The sequence below is a fragment of the Cryptomeria japonica genome, chromosome 9 (genome assembly GCF_030272615.1).
Source record: "Cryptomeria japonica chromosome 9, Sugi_1.0, whole genome shotgun sequence".
Taxonomy (NCBI): Eukaryota; Viridiplantae; Streptophyta; class Pinopsida; order Cupressales; family Cupressaceae; genus Cryptomeria; species Cryptomeria japonica.
Genome location: NC_081413.1, coordinates 614,725,670 through 614,743,325, shown reverse-complemented (window position 1 = coordinate 614,743,325; position 17,656 = coordinate 614,725,670). Strand labels below are relative to the sequence as shown.

Below are 17,656 nucleotides of genomic sequence, written 5' to 3'. Positions count from 1 at the left end.
TCTGTTGTCTAACATCAGCTGGCACCCTACTGCTGCTAGCACTAAGATCATGACCACTCCGTCATGGAGCCTCAGCTCTTTGTGCCTGTCCCTTCCTATGGCTCTGTCCCTGTCCCAGTGTGGGAACATCATCCTCAACATCCTCAATATGAGGAGCCTGCTCTGCTGGATCTGTGAATCAAGGGAACGGATGCTGCTGAAACCAATCTCTATACTGGGGCAATACCCCCGCATCCACCACATCATCCATATAATCCCACCTCAGGCGATGTAAACTAGTCAACTCCTACATCGCCAAAGTATAGGACAACCATGGAGAACATCCCTGTCTCTCATCATTTGCGTAACGCGCATACGCTGTGTACTCCTACGAGATCCCTTGAGGCTGGCCATACTGCCTCATCACTCAAGAAATGATGAATCGCTCCACAATGGTCTGAGATATCCTGATAAGAGGGCGCATAATAAAAAAGTCCCTGCGAACCATCTGCCAGTCATCCCACAGCTCCAAGCCTCTATACGGTCTCCATACAACAACTAGTAGGTCATCTAGTTGTCGTCTCCAAAAAATTGTCTTGCCCAGATGGGGCTGCGTAATGTATCCGGCATACCTGTATATAATCGGCTACCCAGGCTCTCTACTATTATCTACTATGGGCCGACAAATGTGAAGGTGCTCCCAAGCCCACACTTGCAAAATATATACACCAGCGGCTATGCTCCGCCCATCTCTATACACGATCTCATGCATCTCTCGATACATTTGGGCCAATAAACATGAACCCCAGCCAAGTCTCTGAGGGGTCTCTATCAATCTCTCTAACATCTGACCCCATCCGCACTAGAAGCCCTGCTGCCCTCTATCTGACATCAGAAAATAACCTATGAACCCTGCTAGAACACATGCCAGAGGATACTCCTCGCTGTACCTGCTCATCAGTATGTCCCAACTAATGGAACAAGTCAAAATGTCAAGATCACTGAAAACATGCCTCACTGCCTGTAATCCTGGAAGGTGCCCTACATCATAATCCACCTTATCCCCAACAAAAGGGATACGAAGGATCCTATATACATCCTCAAGAGTGATAGTCAACTCTCCCACCGGTAGATGAAATGTGTTCTGCTCTGAATGAAAATGCTCAACCAATGTCGTGAGCATCCCGTGGTTCACACAAATATCAGATAATCTCAATAGATGAGTCAAGTCGTACAAGTCAATATGAGCCTGCTCAACCTCAGATAAATGTCAAACTAATGCCATAGTAGGAGGATAAATGCATCTAGACAACACAGGAGGTAATCAAACCTACAAAAAACCGAACAATGAAGCATCAAAAAACATTCCAAATGAGCCTACAAGAGAAGTAAAACATCACGTAAATTCAACTAAGTCACATGCAAAATCAAAATTTCACGTTTGGACCTTCAAAAATTCTCACTGTCTCTTGAACGACAAAACACAGAGAGACAGAATCTCGTACAAGCTAGGATTAGCTCTCGCACAACAAAACAACCCCAAACGACATACTATTGGCTCCCGCATGACAAAATGGTCTTTTAATAGACCTATCGTACGATATGAGGGTGCATCCTGAATGACAATTCTAATGACCCTAAATGACAAAAGAAATTTTACCAGATACTCGTATGAGACAGGATCCTGTCTCGCACGGTAAAACATGAAACTCGACCCCACACATGCAAAAAACTTGCAAAATGAACAAAAAAATTCAAAATTGAAAACATAAAGAGGCTTAAGGTCGATCACTTACCACTGGCTCATAGTTTCGGGGTCGATTATGTCTTCTCTGGTGCTCGAATTGATGCTGACGAGTAGGGACCACCATTTTCTTCGCAGAAGGCTTTTTGAATTTTCAAACTTGGAGGGTTAAAATGATTTTACAATGACACTTTCGTCCCATATATAGCCAAAAACCTAATTTTTCAACTTGCTCCGATGGACACGAAAATTGTACCCTTAGCTAATTTGACCGTTCTGATTCCATTTTCGGGATTGAAATTGAAATTCGAGATCATTTTTCTAGTCAATTTCAAAATTTGGACCACTTAGTGCTTTTCATCAAAAGCTCATTCTCTCTTCTAATTGAGCTCAATTTCTCAATTTCAACGCTGAATCTTAATTTAATTTCTACAAATCAACTTTGCGCTCAATTTCTTATCAATCAATGCAAAATTTTCAAAATTCCTTTGAATAAATTTGTGCTCACAACAACTTATCATCACTCCAAATTGCCTATCATCTTGTAACCTCGCTATCTTTCGATTTCGCTCTCGAGGGGGCATACTCATGACCTTATGACCTCACATCTTCAAATGTCGAGAAAATTTTCAAATCTTCATTGAAAGTCGAGCAAAAAATATTTTCAACTAAAGAAAATTAAATAAGACCTCATCACTAGGGGCATCTCAACTTCATCGCTTTATATCAAGTTGAGATCTCTCGATCATCTGAATCAAATCAATCTCTAGGGGCATATCAATTTCATTGCTTCATATCAAGTTGATATTTGTCTTCATCTGAATCAATCTCTTAATGTTAATCAGTTTCATCACTTTTCATCAAGCTGATTATTTGTTTAAACTCAATCAAGGGTTTAAAGAGTATCTTTGATCACACTTAATCTAAGCAGGTGTTCAGTATTCATCGCTTTGGATCAAGCTGGACAGTTTATCTTCGCTCATCGTATCTTGATCAATCAAGTTCAAGATCAATTTTTATTTTCACTCACTGTGTCTAGTTCAATCAAGTTCTAGATCAGTAAGATCTGCTTCTTGATCAATCAAGTTCAAGTTTGGTATCTTTTGTTTTCTATCGTTCCTAATTTCAATCAAGTTCGGGAACGGTATCACTTTAATCAGACTTCATTCAGCTTCGTCATTTCGAATCAAGCTAAACACCTCGCTTTCATCTAGTTTATGATCAATCAAGTTCAGAACTGGTATCTCCTAGACATCAAATTTTCTTTGAACCAATGCGCTACTCGCACATTAATTCAAAGAGGGGCAAATGTAATACCCTAAAAATGGTCATCTAAACCATGAGCCCCTAATCTCGACAACATCACCAAGGTCCTAACCAAAGGCAATTAAATAAATCTTGAGCACAAAATTAATTCTTAAATCATCAAATGTCACATGGCAAATTAATCACTCAATATTAATTAAATATTTATTTAATTAATTAAATCATTCCAAGTAAATCGTTTTTAAAATAATTATCTTATTTATTTTATTAAATATCCTAGCATATTTAATTAAATAAATCAATTTGCCATTAAATCATCAAAAAAAGGAATTAATTTACAAAAAGAGATTTATCACAAAAAGAGGAATTAATTTGAAAAATAAATAAAAAATTGTCATAAATCTTCAAAAAAGGAAACAAATCAAGAAAGAGGAATTGGAAATTATGAGCACAAATCTTCAAAAATGGAAATAAATCAAAAAAGGAATTAATTGACCAAAAAAGAATTAAAAATTTGAGAAAAGAAATCAATTGGAGATAATCTTGAAAAACAAATTAAAAATTGATGAATAATCTCAAAGAAAGCAATTAAAACAATTAAATATTAAAATTGAATAAAATAGAGAATAAATCAGTTTTTTCTTGATTTAATCTTAATTTTAGTTCAATTTCCTTTAAAACTGAGAAAAGCATCCAATCACATCAATTCACCTGGATTGTGCTTCCTCTTGGAAAATCTTGACCGCTCATCATCATTTGATCTCAACCTTTGGTTTCTTTCTGAATTTTCTATAAATTCAAGCTCTCATCTCTCATTCAGAAATCCTGGAGAATTTATCGTTATTATGTTGTTTTTGCTCTAGGTTCATTGCATACATATTTAGATCATTTATCTCATTTATTGCTTAAATCTTGCATCCATCTAGCTTAATATCATGCTCATATAGATTTAAAAATCCTTCGTTTAGGTGTTGTCTAGTCACTGGATCACTTAGCAATCTAAGAGCAATCTAAACTCGCATCTACTAGAAGGCAATGGGTTGCTTTGTAATGGTTTATTATTCATAAATTATTGATTTACTAACCATGCATCTAATGACTTAATTGAAGTGTTGTGTATTCCAGATACAGATACAGGTCCACTTTTCACACACACAACAGTTGATCCCCGGAAAAAGATCACCATCAAAGAATATGATGAAGGAGAGCGTTTCTCTAAAGGAATTGTGATATTACCCATCAGAGTGGGACCTTTGCAGAAAGACACAGCATGTCAAGTTCTAGAATTGGACTTATCATACAACATACTCTTGGGATGACCCTAGATACATGACATACAAGTTGTTCCATCAACATATCATCAGTGCCTAAAATTTCCCTACAATGGGTAGGAAATCACAATCTCAATAGATTCAAATCCATTCCAGTATTGTAGTAATCTAAAACCAGCTCAAGAGATCATTGTTCCTCATAATAGGGAGGCATCATCTTCAAACACACAAACCAAGGAAAAATAATTTGCCTCAATTTTGTCAAGTATGGAAAAACATATGTAGTTAAGAGATCGAGGGAATGAAGAATATTCACTATCACAATTGCCACTTTCTCCTAAATCCTATGGAAAACCATCAAACTCTAAACAACAACCATTTGTGAAACATCTTCCAATATTTGATGGAGCATTTGTTAGTGTTGGGACCTTATCAGAGGAAACAAAAGACAAATATGTGCTACAGTGGCTATACAAGGATGAAGAAGTCCAACAAAAGATCAACAATGTCAGAATACCTACAGAAAAGTATGGAAAAGGATTAACATCCTTCAAAAATGGGATACACTGGAACAGGTCCTGTAGGAAAATGAAAAGAAGGTATCTCAGAACCTATCCAACCTCATACTCAGCGGGCTACAGACAAATCAGGCTTAGGGTATAAACAAGTTACTCTACCAGAGGACACATCTTCTAGCCAACAACAAGATGAATATGAAAATAGACAAGAACAACTTGAAATTGAACTGGAAGAAACATTTGCCAAACAACAAGCACAAACAAACATGAAATGGCCAAAGAAGCAAGCTTTTAATCAACAATTAAAAAAAACTAAAGGCACCTCCCAAGAAACATTAACTCTCAATCAAAACAAGAAAGAAGCTAGTACAAATCAAGGAGAGTTGATAGCAAGGTTGGCAGAACTCAATCTCAGTCCAGAAGAAGCTGAGCAAGTAAAAGATATAGAAAGAAAAATAGAAGAAACAAATCAAACGCTATATGAACAAATTTGCAAAATGCAAGCTACGAGTGAGATAAATTCTAATGAATGGGAATGGGATTCCTATCATTTTGAAGAATTAGCTGAAGAAACTTGGTTTGAAGAAGATGTAGGAGTCAATGTAGTTCATATGTATGCAGGAAAAATGTTAGGAACTGGCCCACTTGAATTAGAATCACATTCGATTGACTTGGGCTTAATTGAGGACAATCAAGAGATACTTGCAAGAGGTCATTCTAATGAGAGTATCGTTCTAGACATTGAAGTATATATCAAAAAATTTTACATCTCTATCATGAACCTAAATACCCTCGAACATCTCAACCTGAGGATCCCTTACCTCTACTCCATCCTGAACTGATTGATTGGGAAAATGAAAGACATACTACCATTGATACCTTTCCTAATGACCATGCCATATCCTTATATCTTAATGCAATCAAACCCACAACAAATTTTACCAGGAATTCCTATATCGCATCTTCTAGTCAAGTGGGTTCCAAATCTCTCAGTTGCAAAAATGAAAATAAGGAAAACAATATCAGGTCTAATGGTGAAAACCATTTATTGGCAACATTAGACTGAGAAAAAGTAAAAAGAAAGGATGCATCTAATGGTGAAAACCTCCTCGAGGCACTGGAAGATGGGAGATGTCACACTTTATCTGAATACTATCAAGAAAGGTCATCCATATTGATCGAACCAATAGAGGTAGTTAACATTGGGACAAAAGAGCAACCAAATATTCTACATCCAACAACTTCTCTATCAGAACAAGAAATGCAACAATATATGGAATTATTCAAACAATGAAAAATCAATTGTGCCTGGTCCTATGGAGACATGCTAGGGTTCGATCCAGAGGTTATTATGCATCACTTAAATGTTAGTCTAGGAGCCAAACTATTTAAACAAAAATTAAGGAAAATGCATCCTCATATCACTCTTCTTGTCAAAGAAAAACTAAAGAAATTACTAGATGTAGTATTCATCAGACTTTTAGCATATCCTCAATGGGTATCAAACATTGTTCCTATTTCCAAACCAGATAAAGTATTAGAGTGTGCACAAACTTCAGAGATCTTTACATGTCCAAAGGATGACTTTCCTTTGCCTAACATTGACATCATTGTGGATTTAACTGTTGGACACTCCATGTTTTCTCTAATGGATGGTTTCTCTGAATACAATCAAATTAAAATAGCACCTGAAGATCAAGAAAAGATGGCTTTCACATGTCCATGGGGTAATTTCTGCTAGAATGCCATGCCTTTTGGACTAAAGAATGTAGGTGCTACATATCAGCGAGCTATGAAAACAATATTCCATGACATGATGCATACATTCATGGAAGATTATGTGGATGACGTATTGGCCAAATCATACAACAAAGAAGACCATATAGGAATACTGGAAAAGATCTTTGATAGCTTAGAATAGTACAAGTTATGGCTCAATCCCAAGAAATGTGCCTTTGGTGTTACTTCAGGTAAGCTACTAGGATACATTGTTTCAGATAGGGGTATCGAAGTAGATCCAGCCAAGATCAAAGCAATCATGGAAATGGCATCTCCCCAGAATATCAGTCAACTCAGATCACTCTAAGGTAGACTACAATAAATCAGAAGATTTATTGCTTAGCTAGTAGATAAATGTCAACCATTTATTCATTGTATAAAAAACATTAATTTCAAGTGGGAACATCAATGTGAGAATGCATTCAACAAGATCAAGGCCTATATCATGCAACCACCCGTCCTAATGTCAGTGATTCCAAGAAAGCCATTGTTACTCTATGTATCAACCACCAAAGTATCATTAGGAGTTCTTCTCACACAACACAATAATGAAGGAAAAGAACGAGCCATCTACTACATTAGTAGATCATTAGTGGGATATGAGCTCAACTATTCACCAACAGAAAAAACATGCTTGGTGGTAGTTTTTTCTTCTAAAAAATTAAGACACTATCTACTATCTCACTCCATCAAATTGATTGCTAAAATCAATCCATTGAAGTATTTTCTTAGCAAAGCAACATTAATAGTAAGATTAGAAAAATGGATCATGATCCTAAGTGAGTTTGATATTGAGTATGTAGACAAAAAAATCTATCAAGGGTCAAGTCATTGCAGACCAACTAGCAGAGGCACCGCTTCAATATGATTTCCCTTTACACATTAAATTTTCTGATGTTGATATCCTAATGGTCACCACAAAGACATGACAATTATAATTTGATGGTTCATATACACAACATGGATCAGGAGAAGGCATTCTATTCATCACACCACAAGGTCATACAATTCCAAAAGCATACAAATTAAGCTTCCCATGTACCAACAATATAGAAGAGTATGAAGCTTTGGTCACAGGAATCAAAATGGGCATAGAATGGAATATTACACAACTTCAGGTCTTTGGAGACTCTCAGCTCATCATCAATCAAATCAATGACAATTATCAAACAAAGGATGAAAAGATAATGCCTTATAAGAAGATGGTTTATGACGTCAAGAAATACTTTGTTGAAATAACTTTTGAGAATATTCTGAGGAATGACAACAAAGAAGTAGACACCATGGCAACACTTGCTTCTCTACTTTAGACATAGGAAAATCAAGAGCGTTGTGAATTCCTGGTGGAACAGTTGTTTTACCCTACACATAATTGTCCTAATTCCCAGACTATTTGTCACCTTGTTGGGCATGATTCCTCCCGTTGTGGCCAAACTTATACATACCTGAAAGATAATATCCTCCCTCCTGACTTGTCAAAGAACCAAAAGAGAAACTTTAATTGCCAATCTTCTCATTATACTCTTGTCGCGGATACCCTTTTTAAATGCAATCTAGACGGTACTCTCTTAAGATGTCTTGAGCAAGAAGAATGTGAGAAGATCTTAAATGAAGTCCATAATGGCATTTGTGGCACTCATTCAAGTGGTCTTACCCTTTCGAAAAAACTCATACACGGGCTATTATTGGCCAACTATGGAACGAGATTCTTTTCAAATAGCTAAAGCATGCAAACAATGTCAGATTCATGAAAATTTGATTTATGCACCAGCACAAGAGCTTCATGCTTTGGCAACATCTTGGCCTTTTTTCCAATGGGGTCTTGATATAATAGGAAAGATACATCCTCCTTCATCCAATGGTCACAAATTCATCCTTGTAGCTATAGAATATTTCACAAAATAGATTGAGGTAGTACCTCTCATCAATATCATAGGAAAACAAATTGCTCCATTTATCTTGAACTACATCATATGTCACTATGGCATACGCATGACCATTATCACTGATAATGGGTGACCGTTCAAGAACCAGGATGTACAAGAGCTATATGAGAAATTCAAGATCCAACACAAATTTTCCACACCCTACTATCCACAAGGAAATGGACAAGCAAAAGCATAAAACAAAACTATTCTGAAAATTCTCAAAAAGACAGTAAATGATATTGGCAGAGATTGGCATATTCAATTGAACCCTGCTTTATGGGCCTACCGTACCACTATCTGCACACCAACAGGTGCCACACCTTTTTCTCTTGTCTATGGATCAAAATGTATACTACCAATAGAAGTAGAGATACCTTCTCTACGAGTATCCTTAAAATGTCTTACTCCAAATGAAGAACAAAGAGTATCCAGACTACAAGAACTAGAATTGATCCACGAACAAAGACAAAATGCCTTTGATCATTTAAAGGTGTATCAACAAAGAATGTGTCCAAGTTATAATCACAAGGTCAAACCACGAGCTTTTCAAGTTGGAGAACTAGTACTAAAGGAAAATCCACGTAACCAGGAAGATCGAGAAAAGAAAGTGAAGTTTGAACCAAACTGGTTAGGTCCGTTTGTAGTCACAACAGTCTTTGGATTATGAGCATATCAACTATCAACATAGAATGGGGATCAACTCGATGAACCCATCAATAGCATGCATCTGAAGAATTTTTATGTTTGAAAAAGCAGAAAAATAAAAAAACAGCGAAAAAACAGTAAAAGCCAAAAATAGTGAAAAAACAGAAAAACCCAAAAACAGTGAAAAAGCAGAAAAAGCAAAAAACAGCGAAAAAGAACAAGAAAAAAAAAACAATGGAAAAGCAAAAAAAATCAAAAAGAGCAAAAACAACGAAAACAGAGAAAAAAAAGTGCAATAAAAACAGATGGTGAAAACCTGGCAACAGGCACTATCTGTCAGCTAGCTCTTCCATTTATTGGTTCATGCATCCTTCCACTTGCATTTCATTTTCCATCAGCGCTATTCATATCCACCAATAAAATCTTTGTACATATGTAGGAATCACAAATGGTTTCTCACCATGGTTTGGATCATTGGGTATATCATACTAAATTTGTTTCTAGGCTTGGGGCAAAATCCTGCACCTAGCTAGGGGCAATATTTTTCATCGTTTTGAGCTTAATCCAACAGGTAGAACAAATAGTTAGGCAACTCTTGTCAAGCAAACACCGATGCACATCCAACATTGAACATGTGATCAAATTATCAACCATCAACCTATCACATGTCTGTCTAAGCACATCAAACACATATCAATGGATGATATCTTTTGGATAATGGTTTTAGCACTTTGATTCAACTTTTATATCTTGATTTTTGCTATCATGATTTCTGAGTGACTCTAGGATGTCTTTGACTAGAGGAACAAGGAAGGAACATGATATTTTTCTTGTTTGTTGTCTGTAAATTAATTATTAATATGTGCAAATTTGTCTCAGGACATGATCATTAGAGTATCATCGAAGACACTTCCAATTTGCATATAGAAATGGTTAATACTGTCTACTTTACGCAAGCAACACTTAGGTCATCTTGGTTCAATTATACCTCGATTCTTGTGCTAACTTGCAATATCAAAATCTAGGAAAGTAGTGCTCAGGTCATCATGGTTCAATTATACTATCAATGTTTGCACTCACTTCCCACATTTTAAAAATATCAATGATGACACAAAGTAATAACTCAGTGACTGGTCCGATCGCAACATTTCATTTCATTTGCATTTAGCTTGCATTTCATTCTTGCATAGGATCACAAAATCTCGTCTTATCCAAGGCCAAATCTATCACAGGAATCATCAATCTATCATCATAGGTGTATACACAATCAGATCGATGACTCATCTCTTTCTAGATGTTATCAACCCAAAGCGAATCTTATGCTACTCCCTCAAATGTACCAACATCAACACATTTGAATCTTCCTGCAACAGGATATCAACAAAATGCCTGTTCTTAATTAAATCAATTAAATCCATTCTATCAATCAATCTCATCTGATTCATTATATCATGTCTTATATAGAATGTATCTTTCCTAGAACTAGAATTTCTGATCAAGTCTTATATAGGATATATCGTTCCTGAAACCAGATGCTTTGATCATCTTTATCTTATATAGGAGGTGCCATTCCTGAAACCAAACTAGCTCTTGATCTTATCAATATAATCAATCTTATCAATTCAATCAAAATCTATCAATCATCACATTGAGAACCACATCATAGTGATCGAAGAACTCACACTTTCATCAATCAATGTTGTAGATATCAAATCATTTGTAATCGGGAAATCAATTTCACAAAAATTCAAATACTCCACAGGTCAATTATCTCAATTGATCTCCCAAGGGGGCATCATCGTATCACAATTTATCAATCAATTTCTGGGGCATCCTATCGAACCAATATCGCATCAATATCATCATCAAAATGAGATTATTCTTTGAATCAACGCGTCATCACACCTCACTTCAAAGAGGGGCAAAGTGTATACACCTAAAAATGGTCTGAAGATAATTAATCCCCATTTCCAATTTAATTGAATCCATTAGCAGTTTGATTAAATCCCTCATTCACCTGCTTATTAATAAATCTAAGGATTTATTTAGTGAGTTTATTTCAATAGCCCCTTTGATTAATTAACCTGAATTAATTAATCCTCCCCCATTTAATTCATTTCTTCTAATCCCCTAATTAATTAAAACAAATCAATTTATGAGTTGTTGAAAGTTAATTAGCCTTTTCTTATTATTTGAATTTTTAAATTTAAATTACCCACATGCCTCCTAACCTCTAACCACCTAACCTAACCTCCCCCTAACCTAACCCATTCCACCTAACCCTAGGCTTAACTAACCCTATCCTATCTTGCACATCCTAACCTCCTTATCCTAACCTCCTATGGGTTGGATATTCTCCCCTTGATACACATGGCACTTATGCCACATGTCTCCTCCCTTGGACACTTTCCCTCTTATGAGCAAGGCTCCTTGACACTTGCCACCATAGAGATGACAAGTGTACCTCCCTCCAACCTCTTCTCCAACCTCCTCCAATTTAACCCTTGATATCTTCAAAATCAATCTTGACCGTTGATTCCTGTCACCTCACCCCTGGCCTTGGAAATCCTATAAATATCCCCCATTTTGGAGCACAAAGGATCCCATCTCGTATCATTTTAGGCATTGTTATTATAGGCACATCCCTTCTCATTAGCATTTCATGTATTGTTACTATAGGCATATCATTTCTATCTTAAGCATTGTTATTATAGTCAATTGTATCTTAGATCTAGTTTAATCTAATCATCATCTAGCTTAATTGCATCATCATTTAGTATAATCATGATAACTCAATGATGAATGAATAGTGCCAAACCGGTACTAAGAGGGGGGGTGAATCAGTATAGGCAAAATAATATCCAAAACCGGTTTGTCAGCAAATACTCCAAGTGACTGGCAAGCAGTGACACTGGTTGAAACAGAGTGCAACCGCTAAGACCCAGAGCAACTAAAACAATCATAAAACGATTACTCACTAAGCTATCCTCTTAGCTCAATACTATAGAACCATTACACCCTCATGCATGAACAAGTAAACTATCATCAGATCTTCACAATAGTTAGTTCCATATGTTTTATAGATAGGCATAAAACACAGAACCATCATATGCTCAACAGGTAATAACAAAGAATCACAAGATAAAAGCATCACACATGACACACATATTTTTCACATGGAAACCCAACTGGGAAAAACCACGGTGGGGATGAATACCCACAAGATTCTTTTTGAACTCTTTAGAAGTCCGCTCTGTTAGGAGCCTTGTCTGATTAAAGACATTACAATAGGTTCTGCTAGGAACCGATCCTGTTAGGGATCACCCGGTTAAGGGATGGCTACAATACCCGGTTAAGGGTTAAACCCGGTTAGGGTTACCTTGTTAGAGGATTTCAAGAACTCAATAGCTAAAGGATCTCCAGAGCTCTATAGCTTCCTAGAACTCAATAACTTCGAGTTACCCTATTAAGGGATTTGTATCAAGCTGGTTAAGGCTACCCTGTTAAGGGATTTGTATCAAGCCGGTTAAGGCTACCCTGTTAAGGGATTTCACAATTGCTGAAGTGGTTAAATATCAACAGGAATTACAATGATCTGGTAACAGTACTCAATGCTAATGCAGATCCGTTTTGGCTCCTCTTCACCTTCTGCACATTCACTTTGCAGGTATCTCCTCTCTCCTTTGGTCTGGCAAGAATCACGTATCACTTCCCTTGGATACACACATACAAATTTTTCCAACAACCTTAGAAAGAAACACAACATCGACCTTATAGGAAACAGACAGGTCGGTAGCAAAAACCCTAAACCCTAAACTTGTTAGGTTAAGCAATTCAAGCGGTTCAATCCTGACCGTTGAATCATACTGCATTAAATACAATAATCTTGAATCGATCTCAAGACATTCTCCATCATCCATTATCCACACATTATCACCATTTGACAAACTTCGCACATTCCCAAGGTGGATAGGGATAGTCTTCTTCATGCAAGATCCTTCATGCACACAGGGCTTACATGGCAACATGATCTGTTCTCCGTTATACTGCTAACTCATCACACAAAGATCACCAATTGAGTCACACATGCTTGAGGTACTCCAATCAGAAATCCTGAAGTGGAAACTACCTACCAACCAGTAGTCATACAATGCTTCCATGTGTTGGTTCCCATAACTACATGCCGATTCACTTGGAGCAAATATACCACTTCACTTTGGCATACATACCGGTTCACACACGTGCTGGTTCTCTCTTCTCACATATCACATATTGACATCAATGACAACATACAATATCATTATGTCCTTATACTGGTTCACATAATGCCAACAAATCATGCATTTCATTACCTTAATTAGCCTCTTGGATCAATCTATCTTAATTAATATTTCATCTATCTTTCATATCTTATCATTTTAAATCCTCCATCTAGGTGTAGTCAAGTCATTGGGATTCCTTTTCCAGATCTGAGAGAAAATTCATACTTGCATCTCTTAGGAGGTGATAGGTTGCTTTGTCATGGTTTATCTTTCTTTTTATTTCAATCCGCTAACCATGCTTGTAATGATCTATTGAGTGTTTCTGTTGCAGCTGCAAGTATCCTACTTCACACACATGACACTAACAATGGCTCTAAGGATTTCATGTTATCTTGTTGCTCTTTGAGTTCATCCAATGTTAAGGGAGTAGTAGTAGGAGCAACATATTTTGTTTCAACTTGCTTCCAGTATTGTGCACCAAGACCTTTGATGTAGATATTCATTCTATATTTCTAGATCTTTTAGTTGTCCTTGTTGAACTTGGGACTCTTTTTCTTCATCATCTTGACTTCCTCAAAATCTTTCCCTCAAGCAGTTAGGCTTTCTGTACACAGAGGACCAAAGCTCTAATACCAATTGTTAATCCTATGAGGATCTGGTTAATACTAAGAGGGGGGCTAAATCAATATTAATACCAACTTAAATAGTTAAACCCAAATAAAACTTACAACAAATCTAACTTCATTTAACACATATGCCAATTCATTAAATAGTACAGGTAATCTCTGATAAATATCTGATAAACTGTGATAACCGGTGTATTAAAAAATAATGAATAAACTAAATATAATCAATAACATCACATGAAAATAATTCCACACATGAACACCATATTTTTGATGTGGAAACACAAATAGGGAAAAGCCACTATGGGAGTTAATACCCACAAAGATTTGTACTCTTTTGAAGTACGCTCTGTTAGGAGAAAACCCTGTTAGGAGTCACTCGGTCAATGGATTTGGATGTGCCACCCAGTTAGGAGATTAATGACCTGTTAGGATCAACCTCATGACAAGATTTACCACTCTTTTTGAGAGATACCCTGTTAGGGGATTTACAAGATTAAAGCCTGTCAGGACCTACCTGATTAAGGGATTTAATTTGTTGTAATTGTTAGAGAACAACAATAAAAAAGTGATATGTTACCTGCACTTCTCAGCTTACTAAATCAAATCCAGTTATGCTTCACTATCTGCAACTCTCAGGTAGACCTAACTCTTATCTGGTACGGCTTCACACTCTTCTCTAAGATCACCAACACAATAAAAATTAAAAAAGGCAACATAAATAATACTTTCCACTAGGTTGACCACTAAACCCTAAATTGCATCATAGATCATCACAAATCTTTACAACTCATTTCAGATCATCATATGGATCATTATAATCAATTGCAAATCAATATAAATCATTGAATGATCATAAGTCATCATGGAAAATTGATCTGGTACAACATCAAACCCTTAGCTCACTCCGCTAAGCACTGTTGGTATTGTGTTGTCATTGATGTCAACTAGTATAGCATGACTGGTGTGGGAGATTGAAATGTATTGGTGACATTGATGTCAGCCAAGTATTGCAAGTCACTAGTACACAAATTAGTGTTGACTTATGTTGATGACAAGTATAATGATTGGTAAAGTAATGTGTTGGCATTCAGATGTTGCCAACTGGTAAGCATGTGTCTGGAAAGTTAGTAGGGTGAGCTAATGACAAAGTGCAAAACTGGTATGCAGGTGAATGTGAAACTGGAGGACTCCCATCGGAAGACTAGGTCATCATAGGATGGTGACGTGATCGATAGAGTTTGGACTGTTGCATGTTAGTAAAGTAGACAAAGGGGATGTCTACATGATTATGTGTAGGAAATATAGTTTCTCACATAAGGAGGTCATATTAGTGCAACACTAGAAGTTGATGTGTAGAATATGTTGATAACTAATTCTATTCTATCTTTGGTCTACAGGAGACAAGGACTCACTTCTACCGGTAAGTGGTAATTACTTGTCTTATCTCCTAACATACATGGAATGCATTATGACTCTCTGGGATAAGCCAAAGTAAGAAAAGTCAGGTAATTGGATGCATAGACTGCATGACTAATATAGAAGATGAGGAAGCCTCCATAGGATATGTTTTGAGATGTGCACCGGCTCAACATGAGAAGACACATTGTTCTACTAAGACAGAAAAGGAAGAGTTAAGATGGTGAGTTTGCCTTCTTGGAAAACCAGTTGAGAAGAGAACCAGTCATATGAAAATGAGGCTCTGTAGTTGCACACATGGAGTTATCAGTATGCAAATGGAAAGTGGTGTTCCCATAGATGCATAATGAATGGAGATAGTTGGAATGAAGATATCATGCACACTACTAGTATGAAGGCAGAAACATGCAAATTGGTAACAAGGAGAATACCGACATACAACCAAGTGGACAGAGAGACAAAGGTGAAGTTCCCTCAATCTGATGAAGATGCACTTGATGTGTCCTCTATTGGCATTATACACTCTAATGAGAATAGTTGATGTTGTCACTGATTGGCAACCAACTGGCAACCAACCGGCAACAGGTTTCTACGTCATGCACCAGCAGGCACTTTCATGGGCATCCAGATTACACCAGAAAAAAAGCATACCGACACTAAGGCTAAGATGGGATGACCTTTTGTTTATTGTATTATAATTATCTTTTGTAAGCTGACATGGTATATTGTATAGACTCATATAAGTATGAGATCTCATAAGTCATTTTGTAGGTATTGTATGTATGGTATTATATGAGAGATAGAAAATATTGTAATCAAGGAGATAATTGTATAAGGTGATTTAGTGATAGCGAAGGTTTTTGGTTAAGGTTTCTATCTGAGCTTAAACCGATACTGAACCAAGCATTATAGTTGTTGTTTTGAGCAGTACATTGTATTAGATTCTAATTATCCATTTTGTAGTCTGTGAGACTCTTTTGAGTAGTGAGCTCTAGGCTGTTGGCCTTCCTACATGTGCAGGCCCCTATTGTAAGTAGTATTTATTCATTGGCCACTGGGCATATATTGTGGGTCACAAATCCCACCGAGGTTTTTCCCACATTGGGTTTCCTCACTAAAATATATTGTGTTATGGTGTGCATTTATGTTGTCTCTGTTATTTGTGTTTACTGCATTAATTCTTGCTTACTGGTACACTAGTTTGGATGACAAAGTTATAAATAAGTTTAAATATTCAATCAACCAGTTAGACACTGATTCACCCCCCCTCTCAGTGTCTTTGGGACTGTCATTGAATCTAATAATTGGTATCAGAGCCTGGTCCTCTATTTGCAAAAGCCTAACAACTTGAGGAAGATTCTGAAACCAGTACAGATGGAGAACTTAAGAAAATAGTTGGAAGGAGCTCTTGAAGATTTTGATGTAGAAAAATTGAAGAATATCAAACTTGAAGATGATCTGAGGACTGCACAGGAATTCATTAAAGGACTTCAGAAAAACCTGGTTATAGCACAAAATAAGAGAAAAGAACTTCATGAACAAATGCATAAACATGATGATGAAAAAGAAACTCTTAATAATATTGCAGACAAGTTGAGACAAGAAAACACTAATATGAGGAATGAAATGCAAGATATGACTATGAGACTATGTAAGGATATTGAAGATAGGAAGAAGAATGAAGAAGACTTGACTAGGAGACTTAATGATGGAGCAAATGAAAATTTGAGACTTAATCATGAAAATGATATGGTAAAAATAGATCTAATTCACATGCAACGCGATAAAGATGAGCTTGTGAGACAAGTTGAAATTCTGGAAAATGAGTTGATCATTGCAAATGAACACAAAGACACATTCAAGAAAAGTTCAGAAAGACTTGATGACATGTTGAAAAGACAAAAAACTGATGGAGATACAATTGGACTTGGATTTGAACATGGATAAAGTTCTGGGACTGCAAACAATCAAGATCATAGTAAACCGGTAAGACAACCTAATGCTTATAAATTTAATGGGAAATGTTTCAATTGCAACAAGTTTGGTCATAGAGAAAATTAGTGCAGATTTAGAAATAATCCGAATACAAACTTACCCATCGATTAATGTTCCAAATGCAACAAAGTTGGTCATAATTTAGAAAATTGCAAAATAAATGTGAAATGCTATGTTTGTGGTAGATTTGGGCATTTATCTAATCAATGCAGAACACAAACCGG

The 17,656-nt window shown here is 36.4% G+C and overlaps 1 pseudogene; it reads right to left on the bottom strand.

Annotated features, from left to right (window-relative positions):
- Positions 1–14,785: 14,785 nt before the first annotated feature.
- LOC131858650 (small nucleolar RNA Z102/R77) lies at positions 14,786–14,874 on the bottom strand (annotated as a pseudogene).
- Between the last annotated feature and the right edge of the window lie 2,782 nt (positions 14,875–17,656).